The 14,553-nt window shown below is 35.2% G+C and overlaps 1 long non-coding RNA gene across 3 annotated transcripts in view; it reads left to right on the top strand.

The window, feature by feature from the left end:
• Window positions 1-14,553, top strand: part of LOC130012436 (uncharacterized) — a 182,575-nt gene that overhangs the window by 119,536 nt on the left and 48,486 nt on the right. For all 3 annotated transcript variants that reach the window (XR_008787856.1, XR_008787854.1, XR_008787855.1), the window contains exons 6-7: window positions 10,755-10,833; window positions 12,435-12,528. This is a non-coding gene — a long non-coding RNA (uncharacterized LOC130012436). The remainder of the gene's footprint in view (window positions 1-10,754; window positions 10,834-12,434; window positions 12,529-14,553) is intronic.

Raw genomic sequence — 14,553 nt, 5'->3', positions numbered from 1 at the left:
AACCTATCTTTAACTATTATTAGGCTGTGGTGTCAAATTTCAAGCTAGCTTGCTTCTGTTTCTCCGTCCCGACCATTTTCGGGTGAAAAAAAAACTACATCAACTAATTCTTCTAGTATTACTTTGTATTGTTACACAACTTTTCTTTTATCAATTCTTTGACATTTGATAGAAAACGTAAATTAAATATGGGCTTACTTGTCAATGTGCAGTCGTATTTGAATTTCGTGGTGACTCGGTTTAAACAGATCACGTGACATAATTGGCCAATCAAACATACACGACGAAAAGTTCAATAGGTCGTGTGGTGAAAGGTCACCTGCTCTTTGTTTACGTTTTGTTATTAACGGTACATGGCGGAAGGAAAGCTAAAGTAAAACTGCATACTTCGTGTACATTTTGTTAAAAACACTGAGCTAAAACCATTCACTGCGACAAGCTGGGAAAAATTTAAGGTATGTGCTAACCAGTGGATAAAATTAGATGGAAATGGCAGGCTTGTGCCGGAGACAAATGCCTATTTGCTTGACAAGAACTCCAGGCAGGAATGTGCAGACAAAACTCTCACTGGGGTATGGTAGAGGCTACTACTTCTCATATTCCACGTTACCAACGTTTACAAAACTGTGTATGAAACATTGTCACAATTCCAAAATTTGTTGAAGAAAGTGATGTTTAGAAACAAGCAGCAAAAAAAAGAGAAAGAGAATAAAATAATAGTTCTGGTTAATTTGTTAAGGGGATCAGATCATATCTTAACATTTTCCCCATTTTCTTGCAAATGCAAGCTGATGAAAAATCTTCTCCTAAATGCATGACATAGCCTTTCCACCTAATTTAACAAAACTTTTTTTAAAAATCTAAAAATGTGTTAATATGATCCAGAGGTGTCACCATTATTGAGGTGAAATACAATGTGCAGTACTCATACCCAAGTTGTTATGGAGTGAGAGAAATGGGGTTTAACGTCCACTCGACACAAACTATGTCGTTTCGGAACTAACATATGGTTTAATTTTTTTATTTCAATAATTCGCTTCCGCGTAGGGGTCTTTAGCAGTGGGAGGAAACAGGAGGACCCGGAAAAAAACCACGAGGTTGGACAGGTGACCCTACTCCTTGTCACGTACAACCGGGGATTCGAAACCACGTCTGTTGACTCAATGACAGACTTTATGATACAGTGCCCACGTGCTAACAATTTGGCCATCCAATCCCCATGTTATGGAGAAAATTAGAATCAAAATAGATGAGTTGGTACATGTGCACTTACTTTTTTTGAAAAAAATATGTATGAAGAATTATTTCTGCCCTTGCATCACCAGTCAAAAAGGGGGCATATTCTGGCGCATTCCTCCCTGGTTGCCTGACTGTAGCTGTGGAAATTTAAACCTCTCTTGTTAAACTCTAAACTATACACATACTTGTTAAACTCTATTGAACAAATGACAGGGTGAGGGTGACTAGAGATCAAGCACCAAACAAAATTTTCAATGTGAATGTAAATCAAGCTGCATTACACTTTTACAGATAGATCAGTAATAGATGTACTTGTTACAAGTGAAAACTTTCTTGTGTGGATTTGTGTATGTTGTTCGAATATAAAAGTGACAGCCAAACATATGCTGACATTGATTTTAATATAATAGTGATGATGATATTGTTGAAATTATATGAGTAGGCCTACACATATTTTTTGTAAGAGGTTTTTAAATATTACATATTTTAAATATGTTTTACTTAAATGTATTGTACATGGGTCATTCCACAAAAGAGGGGTCCGATTGAAAATTCATACATATCATTGCTCAAAGCAGCAGAAACACCTATTTACTGATCACCATTTGTTTAAAAAAGTAATTGATCATGTAATATGTTTATTATTTTATACTTATGTTCTATTAAAACATAGAAAATTGGTTTGAGGTTAAATTTTTCTATGTTGCAATTCGTGGTGTCCCTGAATTTTTGTGTTACGTTTTGGGGACATTTTGTACTCAACATTTTAACAACTGGACCATGTGGAGCACAAGACTAATATTTCCAAATATTTTTGCGAAACATGCAGCAGAGAATCTAAGATTCTGTTTGCTAATTTTTCATTTCTTAACAAATGGTAAGTAATCTCAGTGGGAGGATTTTTATTCACGTCTCACAACGTAAATTTTTGTGTCCCCAATATTTACGTTGTATTATTGTTAAGTTAGCCACGATCTTAACTTGAAAAATCAAACCAAAATGTTTCATCTTAATTCCATTTGGACGACGTTGTAATAAATAACAAATTCCGAAAACATAAGCAGTTGTATTGTGTAAAATTGTCTGTGAAAATTTTATTAGCTTTGTCGATATTGAAAATCGAGTCCCTCGTTCAATTTACAAAGTGCTTGTTTATGCCGCTGGTAACGCCCTCTATTAGCTGCGAATTACGTCAGAGAGAGATGTTTAGTTTATGGTCACATAATAGACATACCCAAAGATTCCGATGGTGCGGCGAATGGATATTTTCTGAATGAGTTCGAATCAAAGTTTAGCGTCCCTGTATTTACGTTGTTATCGAAATTACGTTGTCATGTGAATTTACCCCCTGCATATGACGCATAGATGCCGAACGTGATAATTGCCGAGTCCAAAATAACAGTATTCTTCCATAGATGAAAATTATCACTTCCTTGATATTCAGGGATAACGTAACAGAATGGTCGCGGTGTCAGAATATTATTATGAAAATGGGAAACCAAAACTTTCGTGTCCCTATTATTAACTAGATATTGTATTAGTATACGCGTATGTAACAAATGCTACATTATTTTCTTTGCTTTCCGGTAAACAAGCTAACAATCTTGAAATGTTACCTTGCTCTTTTCAAGTCTTTTGTTTCATTGTTTTGGCTAAAAGGATTCACAACGTAAGCTATTTAAAGGGACACAACCAATTCTCAAAGACTGCTACTTATTTTGATTGTTGAAAGTTTAATAATTTTTTTATATTTGAAAGTATATTTATTTTTCAAGTTTTGAAGGAGAAATACTACATAATATGGTTTGATTTAATTATTAGTAGGCAAGTCATCAACATTTGGTGTCCCTTTACACGTGAAACTGCAGTACTCCGAATAACAGTAAACCTTTCCATGTTGATTTTTCATGATAACTGATTCACAAGTAGTTCATATCGATTGTTAACGTCATACAAACTTCATCAATTTTGCAAAATCTTTACAGAACCGCTTTATCGAGGTATGAATTATAATCAAGTGATTTTTACAGATATATCTATTTTGGGGCTTCTGAGCATCCCTGGATACCCAGTTCTAATCGAGGACGTCCTCGGTTCGGACCATGTCCGCAAATAGAAGGTTTAAATCCTTATGTGTGTCCTCGATAAGGACCATCCACAAACGCACACACACACCCACCCACACACACACACACACACACTCTTTTCAAGGTCTTTGGTCTATAAAAGTGTTGATTATTATTCGATTTTTATAAAATTTTCAAAATTTGATGCCTTATGGTATGATTTCATAGAACTAATTTAACATTTTCATTATCACCAGAAGAAATGTCATTTTCGCAAAAACTGTATTTTTATACGCCCACATTGAAATGTGGTCGTATATTGTCGTCGCCCCCGTCCGTCTGTCCGTCCAGCTTGTGGACACTCGAGAGGCTAAAGTTAATATCCGATTGACTTTAAATTTATATACAGTGTTTAAGGATATGAAACGAAGAATCCTATTGATTTTCAGCGATTTCCGATTATTACTGACAGAGTTATAGTCCTTGATCACTTCAAAAAATCTTGTGGATGCTCTAGAGGCTAAAGTTAATATCCGATTGACTTTAAATGTATACACAGTGTTTAAAGTCTTGAAGCAAAGAAGCCTATTGATTTTCAGCGATTTCCGATAATTACTGCCAGATTTATGGCCCTTGATCACTTCAAAAAATCTTGTGGACACTCTTAAAGGCCAAAGTTAAAATCCGATTGACTTTAAATTTATACACAGTGTTTAAGGTCATAAGACGAAGAAGCCTATTGATTTTCAGCGATTTCCGATAATTACTGCCAGAGTTATGGCCCTTGATCGCTTCAAAAAATCTTGTGGACGCTCTAGAGGCCAAAGTTAATATCTGATTGACTTTAAATTTATACACAGTGTTTAAGGTCATAAGACAAAGAAATTTATTGATTTTCATCGATTTCCGATAATTACTGCCAGAGTTATGGCCCTTGATCACTTCAAAAAATCTTGTGGACGCTCTACAGGCCAAAGTTAATATCTGATTGACTCTAAATTTATACACAGTGTTTAAGGTCATAAAACGAAGAAGTCTATTGATTTTCAGCGATTTTCGATAATTACTGCCAGAGTTATGGCCCTTGATCACTTTGAAAAACCTTGTGGACACTCTAGAGGCTAAAGTTCATATCCGATTGACTTTAAATTTATACACAGTGTTTAGGGTCATGAGATGAAGTCTATTCATTTTCAGTGATTTTCGATATTTACTGCCAGTGTTATGGCCCTTGACCACTTTGAAAAATTTTGTGGACGCTCTAGAGGCTAAAGTCAATATCCGGTTGACTTTAAATTTATACACAGTGTTTAAGGTCATGAGACAAAGAAGTCTATTCATTTTCAGTGATTTTCGATAATTACTGTCACAGTTATGGCCCTTGATCCCTTTGAAAAATCTTGTGACGCTCTAGAGGCTAAAGTTATCATCCCATTGACTTCAGATTGATACACAGAGTTTAAGAGCTTGAGACGAACAAGTATACTCAGCCAAATTAAAAACTTGACACTCAGGATTTTGGGGACTAGATTTTTAATATTTGGTTTAAGGCAACTATTTTAGTGTTATGCTGTGCACAGACGACCTTGACATCAACAGAAAGCAAGAATACGTCTCGCCGAAAGTCCTTGACATTGATAACGTTCACAGACTTGGACAACAATCGGAATAAAGTGTTTAGTAACAGTTGTGGCCTCGTACTCCCATGTTGAGAGCATGTTGAAGGTCCTGCAACGTCAGTGGTGGATTCACTTGCTGACGAACACGTTGACCCAGCTTGTCCCAGATGTGTTCAATGGGATTAAGGTCGGGGCTAAGCGACGGCCAATCCAGGACTTGGACATCGGCATTTCTTAAAAAATTCTGGGTAGCAATTGCTGTATGGGGTCGATCATTGTCTTGTTGAAACGTTAGTCCAGGTCCATGTCTTTGCATAAATGGAAGAAGAACAGGTTGCCAAATCTGATCCCTGTACTGGACAGCATTTAAGTTCCCTTGGACAACAACAAGAGGAGAACGTCCATGTGCACAAAAAGAACCCCAAACCATGACGCTGCCGCCACCAAATCGGTCAATTTCTCTGACGCATACTTGAGCATAACGTTCACCTCTTCTGCAGTACACTCAGACCCTGCCATCGGCAAATCTCAAAGTGAATTGAGATTCGTCACTAAAGACAACCGAATTCCACTGTCTTTGAGTAAATCTTATGTGTCTTGTGGCCCACACAAGTCGGTTACGGCGATGAAGAGGTGTCAATATTGGTCCATTATAGGGCCTCCGAGCTCGAAGACCAGCAGCCTGCAAGCGATTTCAAACAGTTTGTGCAGTTACCCTTCCACCAAACATCTCTCTACTTGTGGAGGTTGCAGTGACAAATCTATTTCTAAGATGACGTAATTGTATAGCTTGATCTTCCTGGAGTGACGTCACATGTGGTACTCCTGCCCTTGCATGGTCGGCAATAGTTCCAGTTGAAGCACTCTCATTCTAAAATTAATTATTGTCTGGCGTGAACAATTAAAGGCTCTTGCAACAGTGACCACAGACTGACCAGCATAGAGCCTACCTATAGCACGTAGACGTTCTACATTTGAAAGGCGTGGCATTTTCTAACAAAGATGAAAATAACAATTTTTATACGCCCACATGGAAATGTGGTCGTATATTGCTGTCGCCCCCGTCCGTCCGTCGTCCACAATTTCTTGTGAACACTCTACAGACTACATTTATCATCTGATTGTTTTGAAATTGATATATGTTGTTTGCATTAGTGAGATGAAGAAGCCTATTTAATTTCAATAACTTCCGTTAATGTCGTCTGGAGTTATGGCCCTTGTTTCACTTTGTTGCACCTTGTGAACGCTCTAACGACAAAAGTTATCAACCGATCTGTATGAAATTTATATGCATCATTTAAATTCAGCAATTTCCATTAATTACATCTAGAGTTATGGCCCTTGTTTCACTTTGTTGAATCTTGTGAACGCTCTAATGACAACAGTTATCATCCGATCTGTTTGAAATTGATATGCATCATTTAAATTAGTGAAACGAAGAATCATATTGAATTTCAGCAATTTCCTTTAATTACACCGTGAGTTATGGCCCTTGCTTCACTTTTTTGTACCTTGTGAATGCTCTGACGAAAAAAGTTATTATCCGATCTGTATGAAATTTATATGCATCATTTAGATTAGTAAAACCAAAGAAGCTTATTGAATTTCCGTTAATTACATCTAGAGTTATGGCCCTTGTTTCACTTTGTTGCTTCTTGTGAACGCTCTAACAACAAAAGTTATCAACCGATCTGTATGAAATTTATATGCATAATTTAAATTAGTAAAACAAAGAAGCCTATTGAATTTCAGCAATTTCCGTTAATTACATCTAGAGTTATGGCCCTTGTTTCACTTTGTTGAATCTTGTGAACGCTCTAATGACAACAGTTATCATCCGATCTGTTTGAAATTGATATGCATCATTTAAATTAGTGAAACGAAGAATCATATTGAATTTCAGCAATTTCCTTTAATTACGCCGTTAGTTATGGCCCTTGTTTCACTTTGTTGTACCTTGTTTATGCTCTAACGACAAAAGTTATTATCCGATCTGTATGAAATTTATATGCATCATTTAGATTAGTAAAACAAAGAAGCTTATGGAATTTCAGCAATTTCCGTTAATTACATCTAGAGTTATGACCCTTGTTTCACTTTGTTGAATCATTTGATTGCTCTAATGACAACACTTATCATCCGATCTGTTTGAAATTGATATGCATCATTTAAATTAGCGCAACGAAGACGCCTATTGAATTTCAACAATTTCCATTAATTACACCGTGAGTAATGGCCCTTTTTTTCACTGTGTTGTACCTTGTGAATGCTTTAACGACAAAATTATTATCTGATCTGTATGAAATTTATAGGTATTGTTTAAATTAGTAAAACGAACAAACCTATTGAGTTTCAGCAAATTTCCGTTAATTCCATCTAGAGTTATGGCCCTTGTTTCACATTGTTGAATCTTGTGAACGCTTGAACGACAAAATTTATCACCCAATCTGTATGAAATTCATATGCATCATTTAAATTAGTGAAATGAAGAATCCTATTGAATGTTAGCAATTTCTTTCAATTACTTCTAGAATTATGGCCCTTGTTTCACTTTGTTGAACCTTGTGAACGTTCGAACGACAAAAGTTATCATCCGATCTGTATGAAATAGATATGTATTATTTGAATTAGTAAAACGAAAAAGTCTGTCGAATTTCAACAATTTCTGTAGATTACTTCCAGAGTTACAGCCCTTGTTTTAGTTTTTAGAACCTTGTGAACCCTCAAACGACGAAAATTATAATGTCATCTGTATGAAATTGTCCATTAAATGCCCCCTAATTACCTACAAAATAACAAATATTCGACCGCTCGGACGATTTAGCTGCTGTTGGCGTATGTTTAGTTGCCTGGCAACCTATCTTAATTTGTTTTTCCAGTTCAAGTTACATGTGCGTGTTCAGTTTAAGCAAACTTGCATCGATTGACCTCACAAGTTTATGTTTGCACGTGTTTTTCAGGTTTTTCATCTTTATATGCTCAAAAGTCACGTGATCCATGTGACTTTACAATTTTATGAAATTAAAGGCTTTTTATACGCTCACATTGAAATGTGGTCGTATATTGTCGTCGCCCCCGTCCGTCCGGCGTCCACAATTGCTTGTGGACGCTCTAGAGGCTAAAGTTAATATCCGATTGACTTCAAATTTATACACAGTGTTTAAGGTCATGAGACGAAGAAGCCTATTGATTTTCAGCAATTTCCGATAATTACTTTACAATTTTATGAAATTAAAGGCTTTTTATACGCCCACATTGAAATGTGGTCGTATATTGTCATCGCCCCCGTCCGTCCGGCGTCCACAATTGCTTGTGGACGCTCTAGAGGCTAAAGTTAATATCCGATTGACTTTAAATTTATACACAGTGTTTAAGGTCATGAGACGAAGAAGCCTATTGATTTTCAGCAATTTCCGATAATTACTTCCAAAGTTATGGCCCTTGATCAATTCAAAAAATCTTATGGATGCTCTAGAGGTCAAAGTTAATATCCGATTGACTTTAAATTTATACACAGTGTTTAAGGTCATGAGACGAAGAAGCCTATTGATTTTCAGCGATTTCCGATAATTACTGCCAGAGTTATGGCCCTTGATCACTATGAAAAATCTTGTGGCTAAAGTTAATATCCGATTGAGTTTAAATTTATACACAGTGTTTAAGGTCATGAGACGAAGAAGTTTATTCATTTTCAGCGATTTTCGATAATTACTGCCAGAGTTATGGCCCTTGATCACTTTGAAAAATCTTGTAAATGCTCTAGAGGCTAAAGTTAATATCCGATTGACTTTAGATTTATACACATTGTTTAAGGTCATTAGACGAAGAAGCCTATTGATTTTCAGCGATTCCTGATAATTACTGCCAGAGTTATGGCCCTTGATCACTTTGAAAAATCTTGTGGACGCTCTAGAGGCTAAAGTTAATATCCGATTGAGTTTAAATATATACACAGTGTTTAAGGTCATGAGACGAAGAAATTTATTCATTTTCAGCGATTTTCGATAATTACTGCCAGAGTTATGGCCCTTGATCACTTTGAAAAAATCTTGTAAAGGCTCTAGAGGCTAAAGTTAATATCCGATTGACTTTAAATTTATACACAGTGTTTAAGGTCATTAGACGAAGAAGCCTATTGATTTTCAGTGATTTCCAATAATTACTGCCAGAGTTATGGCCCTTGATCACTTTGAAAAATCTTGTGGACGTTCTAGAGGCTAAAGTTAATATCCGATTGAGTTTAAATTTATACACAGTGTTAAAGGTCATGAGGCGAAGATTTTCGATAATTACTGCCAGAGTTATGGCCCTTGATCATTTCAAAAAATCTTGTAGTTAATATCCGATTGACTTTAAATTGATACAGAGTGTTTGAGGTCATGAGACGAAGAATCATATTGATTTTCAACGATTTCCGATAATTACTGCCAAAGTTATGGCCCTTGATCACTTTTAAAAACATTGTGACCCTCTAGAAGCTAAAGTTATCATCCGATTGACTTCAGATTCATACACAGAGTTTAAGGTCTTGAGACAAACAAGTATATTGATTTGCAATGAATTTTTATGACTTGAACAGCTAAATCCATGATGTTAAAAGTTTCCTATACTAAACGTTAGCAAGGGGCAAAACTTTATAAAAACCAAACCAATTCTAATGGTTTTCTGATAATTACTTAATGAGTTGTTGCTCTTAATCAGATTTTAATGTATTATAAATGTTTCATTACCGAAAAAGTAAAAATATGTGACAATTCTTGTTGACTGATCGGAAGATTTAGCTGCTGTGGGCGTATGTTTCGTTTCCTGGCAACCTATCTTCACTACTTACTATCGTCAGAAACACTTTAAAATTTATTTGACTTACCAGAAAAAAAAATTGGTTGAAATTCATCAGTGTCAAGTTTTTAATTTGGCTGAGTATATATCGATTTTCAATGAATTTTTATGACTTGAACAGCTAAATCCATGATATTAAAAGTTTTGTATACTAAACGTTAGCATGGGAGAGAACTTTATAAAAACCAAACAAATTCTAATGGTTTTCTGATAATTACTTCATGAGTTGTTACTCTTAATCAGATTTTAGTGTATTATAAATGTTTCATTACCGAAGAAGTAAAAATATGCGACAACACTTGTTGACTGCCCGGACGATTTAGCTGCTGTGGGGATATGTTTCGTTGCCTGGCAACCTATCTTTAGCCTTCAAAACAAATGGTTTTTTTGATGTTAGTTATATTTATTATTAACATTATGATATTTGATTCCATTGACACATAGATTGGATCAATAGGATCATATAGATGTCCAAAAATTGCTTCTAGTGTCTTCCCTTGTCGAGAAATTCCCATTAGAAAGTCAGCTAACACATGGTAACAAATGTATCAATGGAATTGAAATTGTTGGATTTGTTGATTCTGCTTCTATTTTATAACACGTGTGCAATGCTTATGTGGAAATCTGTTTACAGTTTCATTGGTACCGAATGTGACATAAGTTCAAGGGTAACGTGACACCTGTGAAACCCATCATTACTGCCTCACAGTTCTAGTTCATACATATTTTGTTTCGAAAACTTATCGGTAACTCATGAAACTCAAATGCCCGTATCTCAGTCATTTTTTACGCTACAGACCACAAATTTTGCACAGTTTCTAGTTTTTGCATGTACAATAACATATTTTTTTCCAGATTTTTTCAAGGGGGTCGATTTCCCAAATTTCTGAAAATTGACCCTTATATATCGGTAAGTGAATCCTAAAATTGTCAATTATATTTGAAAGGAAATATTACAGTGGTAAAAATTAAATATTGCTCATACTTGTAGAGGGGGAATGTTCCAGTTACATGGTAATCCTGCTGATTATGCCTGGGGAGCTCATGGTTTAGATTCAATTATATCACAGGTAATATAATAATTCACCTTGAATACTTGTTTTTATTATATCTCAAAAGATTCTTTGAAGGTGTGTTTCCATTTTATGTATGGTCTGTCTTAACCCTTTAACGGGGTGGGATAAGGTTATAATATGACAAACTCTATTAATATTCATTGTTTCAAGACCTTCCGCTCCAGAGTCACACACCCCTCCTCCCTTTTCAATTTGATACGCGCATTGGGTCATGAGAGGTCAAACTGTCAATTTAGCATTCTTTGTCCTTCTGTTTGAGAGTTGAACTTCCCCTTTGCCAAAACCTTTTGAACACTTGGGAGATTGGAGGCTACATTTTTTAATGGATTTATTTCAAATTTTGTGTGCAGCCTTTGGTTCATGAGAGGACGATCCCTATCAATATTCAGCGTTTTGTAACCTTCTGCTCCAAATTTATCGCCTCCACTCCCCTTTTCCGAAAACCTAAACGCAACAGATGCTACAGTTTTTAACACTTATTTCAAAGCTTGTAAGTAGTAGTTATTAGCACACTTTCCGAGTGTCCTGATATTCACCGATACACTGAAAAAAGGTGCTAATAAGTTACTTACATCACATTTCTATCGAGTATTGTGAAGCAAAATGTGAAAAATAGTATTTATTATCGAGTCGTTTCAACCGAAAAGTGACAAATACTTTCTGCTCTTTCATTATTTATCCCTTTCTGAGCCTCAGGTTACATTTCATGGTAGAATGATTTCGCAGTGGAAAGACGACCTGAGTAGTTTTTACACGTGCGTCTTGCTATGATACTCTGAGCGTAAAACAATCACGTGTTTATTTAGACCACATCGTCAAAACAACTTGTCTATGGCGTAGAGGACTGCGATATTATTAAATGTAGTGTAAAGGAAATGCGAAACGTGGGTCATTCCTGGTGAAAGTATGCATCGGCGGATGGTTCTTCCGTTGAAATTTATTTGTAATAAAGTTTATGACTTTCTAGGCGTTTTTTTCATCCTGCTTATTTTCAATGCCTGTGAAGTGTCCAGCAAGAGAACTGCGCCTTCTATCATCACAATTAATTAAAATAATTATTCAATATTCTAATTTATATATTTTGCATATTAATATAAATCAAACCAAATTATGAAATAGATGTCAATTGATATGTATAATAATTGATTTTTGTAATATGTTGTTATGTTAATTTAATGTCATTGTATATGTTTTTGAGCTGCCATGTAGTTCCCCCCATTTTGTTTTGTTATTATGATTTTGACTAGTTGTTTCATGTACATTGTATAGAGCCATCTTTATTAATTGCGATCTGGATGGGACTAAACGTCCGCTACTTATTGCTTGATAGGTATCTAAAACGGTATAAAAGTATCCGTGTTTTAGAAATGAATAGTACTCTTTATGTACATTTCTGATACACAGATACTTTTATGCATGTATTGCAAATAAACAGGACAGTTTTATCAAAGGTTGCCAGTGGCAACGAGTAGAAGTGGGATGTAAGCACAATAGAGATAATGTTTCTTGATGGCGTAAAAGATCCTCAGTGCTGTTTAAGGGTGTTTTTTTGACAGCTTGTATGTCATACTACAAAGCAATTTGTGTTATTTCAGCTTTTAAACCAGTTAGAAGGTTCTGGAGCACCACCTGCTCCTGAAGAAAAAATTGATGCTCTTCCGTTAGTTAAAATAGCTGAACACCAAATTGGTAAGTTAATCTTTTTAGAAAATGTACATTCAGTTTTACGTTTTATACACCTACATGGAAATGTGGTTGTACATTGCCTCCGTCTGTCGTCCACAATTTCTTGTGAACACTCTACAGGCTACATTTATTATGTGATCAGTTTGAAATTTATATATATGGTTTACATTATATAAACAATTTATATATATTGTTTAAATTCAACAATTTCTGTTTATTTCCTCTAGAGTTGTGGTCCTTGTTTCACTTGGTTGAACTCGTGAAGGCTCTAATGACTACAGTTATCATCAGATCTGTATTGAATTTCATGTTTTATTTAAATTAGTAAAATGAGGAATCCTATCAAAATTCTGTAACTTCTAGAGTTATTGTTCTTGTTTCACTTTGTTGAACCTTGAGAAGGCTCTAACTACTAATATAAGTTATCATCCGATAAGTAGTAAACTTACATGCATTATTTAAATTAGTAGAATGAAGATACATATTGAATTTCAGCAATTTCCATTTATATCTTCTTGAGTTATGACCCTGGTTTCAGTTTGTTTAACCTAGTGAACACTGTTACAAAAGTTATAGTCCAATCTGTATTAAATTTACATGCATTATTGCCTTTCAAAGAAAGCAGGGATCTATTAAAATCTGTCTGTCTGTCTGTGTCCGTCTGTCTTTACAAGCGGGATGTCGGGGTAAGTTGTAAGTACAACGGACACTCGATGTATCACAGTATTATTGGGTGTTTTTAATGATTTACCCAACAAAAAGTTGGACTGAAAAAAGTCCATAATTATGTCCAAATATGTATTTCTCCATCCTGTTGTCAGGTGACCACTTTCAGCCAATGTGACCACTTTCAGCCAATGTGACCAATCAGCAAGCTGCATTTTCCTGCGTATTGTCCGTACTAAAGCAAACATCGTAGGTGAAGAAAGTTGGTAAGTTTATTCTTTTGAGATTTATTATCCATTTGATAAAAAGCTGATGATTTATTAATTTAAAGTGTAGATTCTACTTCAGCCATTTGTCAAACTAAATTTGTACCCATCAAAATTTTCCCAAAACCAACCAATCATGAATTTTTGAGGATATCCAAAATGGATGATTTTATCATTGCAATAGGTGTTGTAGTTACCGGTACTGTTAATTGTTTGGTTTTTTTTTGGTTATTCTGTGTTGTTTGATATACATAAACAGTAAGTTATGACCAAACGTATGTTGAGTAACATTTACTAGATGATTGTAGCGAATAATTTTGCAATGGTGAAAGTCCAGCACTAGTTGAGTTATTGATAGGCTACCTCCAAGCTTTATTGGGGTTCAGATTGTTTTTAATGCATTCAGTCTGTTAGAAAATTATCTGGGTAAGCTCAGACATATATGCCTTTTTCAAGATTCAGTTTCTTATCCCACGGCCCCCCGTAGATGGTTCGGGTTGATGATTTAACCCATCGACTTTTCTCTGTCATAGGCCTAACGGTAAAACAATCACTATGGAATGGAAGCATATCCAAGATGGCGGCTGACCCGCTCGATCATGACTGGAGAATTTGTACTCTTCGCTTCTTAAAGTCAAAAATAAAAATAAATAGTTTATTTCTTCAACATTATCATAATCCACTATATAATGGTCAGTAAATGATAAAAATTTTGATTCAATATCACTCTCCACATCGTAAACTTATTAGCCATAAGTTACGTCTTAAGAATGTTTAATAATGTCATTGACACAGTGTGAATTTTCATCTATTAGGCCTACGTAAATTCCTGGAGATCCTTTGTTAAAACAATTCACTTTTATTGGACAATTAGCGAATATAACATTCCTTTTCATTGGGTGTTTTATTTTTATTACTCAATCATAATTATTTTATGAAATAAATACAAAAGAAAACCATTGATTGATCTCACGCTTATGTTCACTAACGCCGATGCCAGGCATGATTAGTCGGCGCTTTGATACGCTACCGTCTAATGACAGGGTGCGAATTAATTCGTTTTTGGCAAAAATAGGTTAAATGACAAAAAAAAAAT

This window comes from Patella vulgata, chromosome 4 (assembly GCF_932274485.2).
Source record: "Patella vulgata chromosome 4, xgPatVulg1.2, whole genome shotgun sequence".
Classification (NCBI taxonomy): Eukaryota; Metazoa; Mollusca; class Gastropoda; family Patellidae; genus Patella; species Patella vulgata.
The sequence above is the reverse complement of the archived record's forward strand: the minus strand, read 5'-3'. Positions and strand labels throughout refer to the sequence as shown.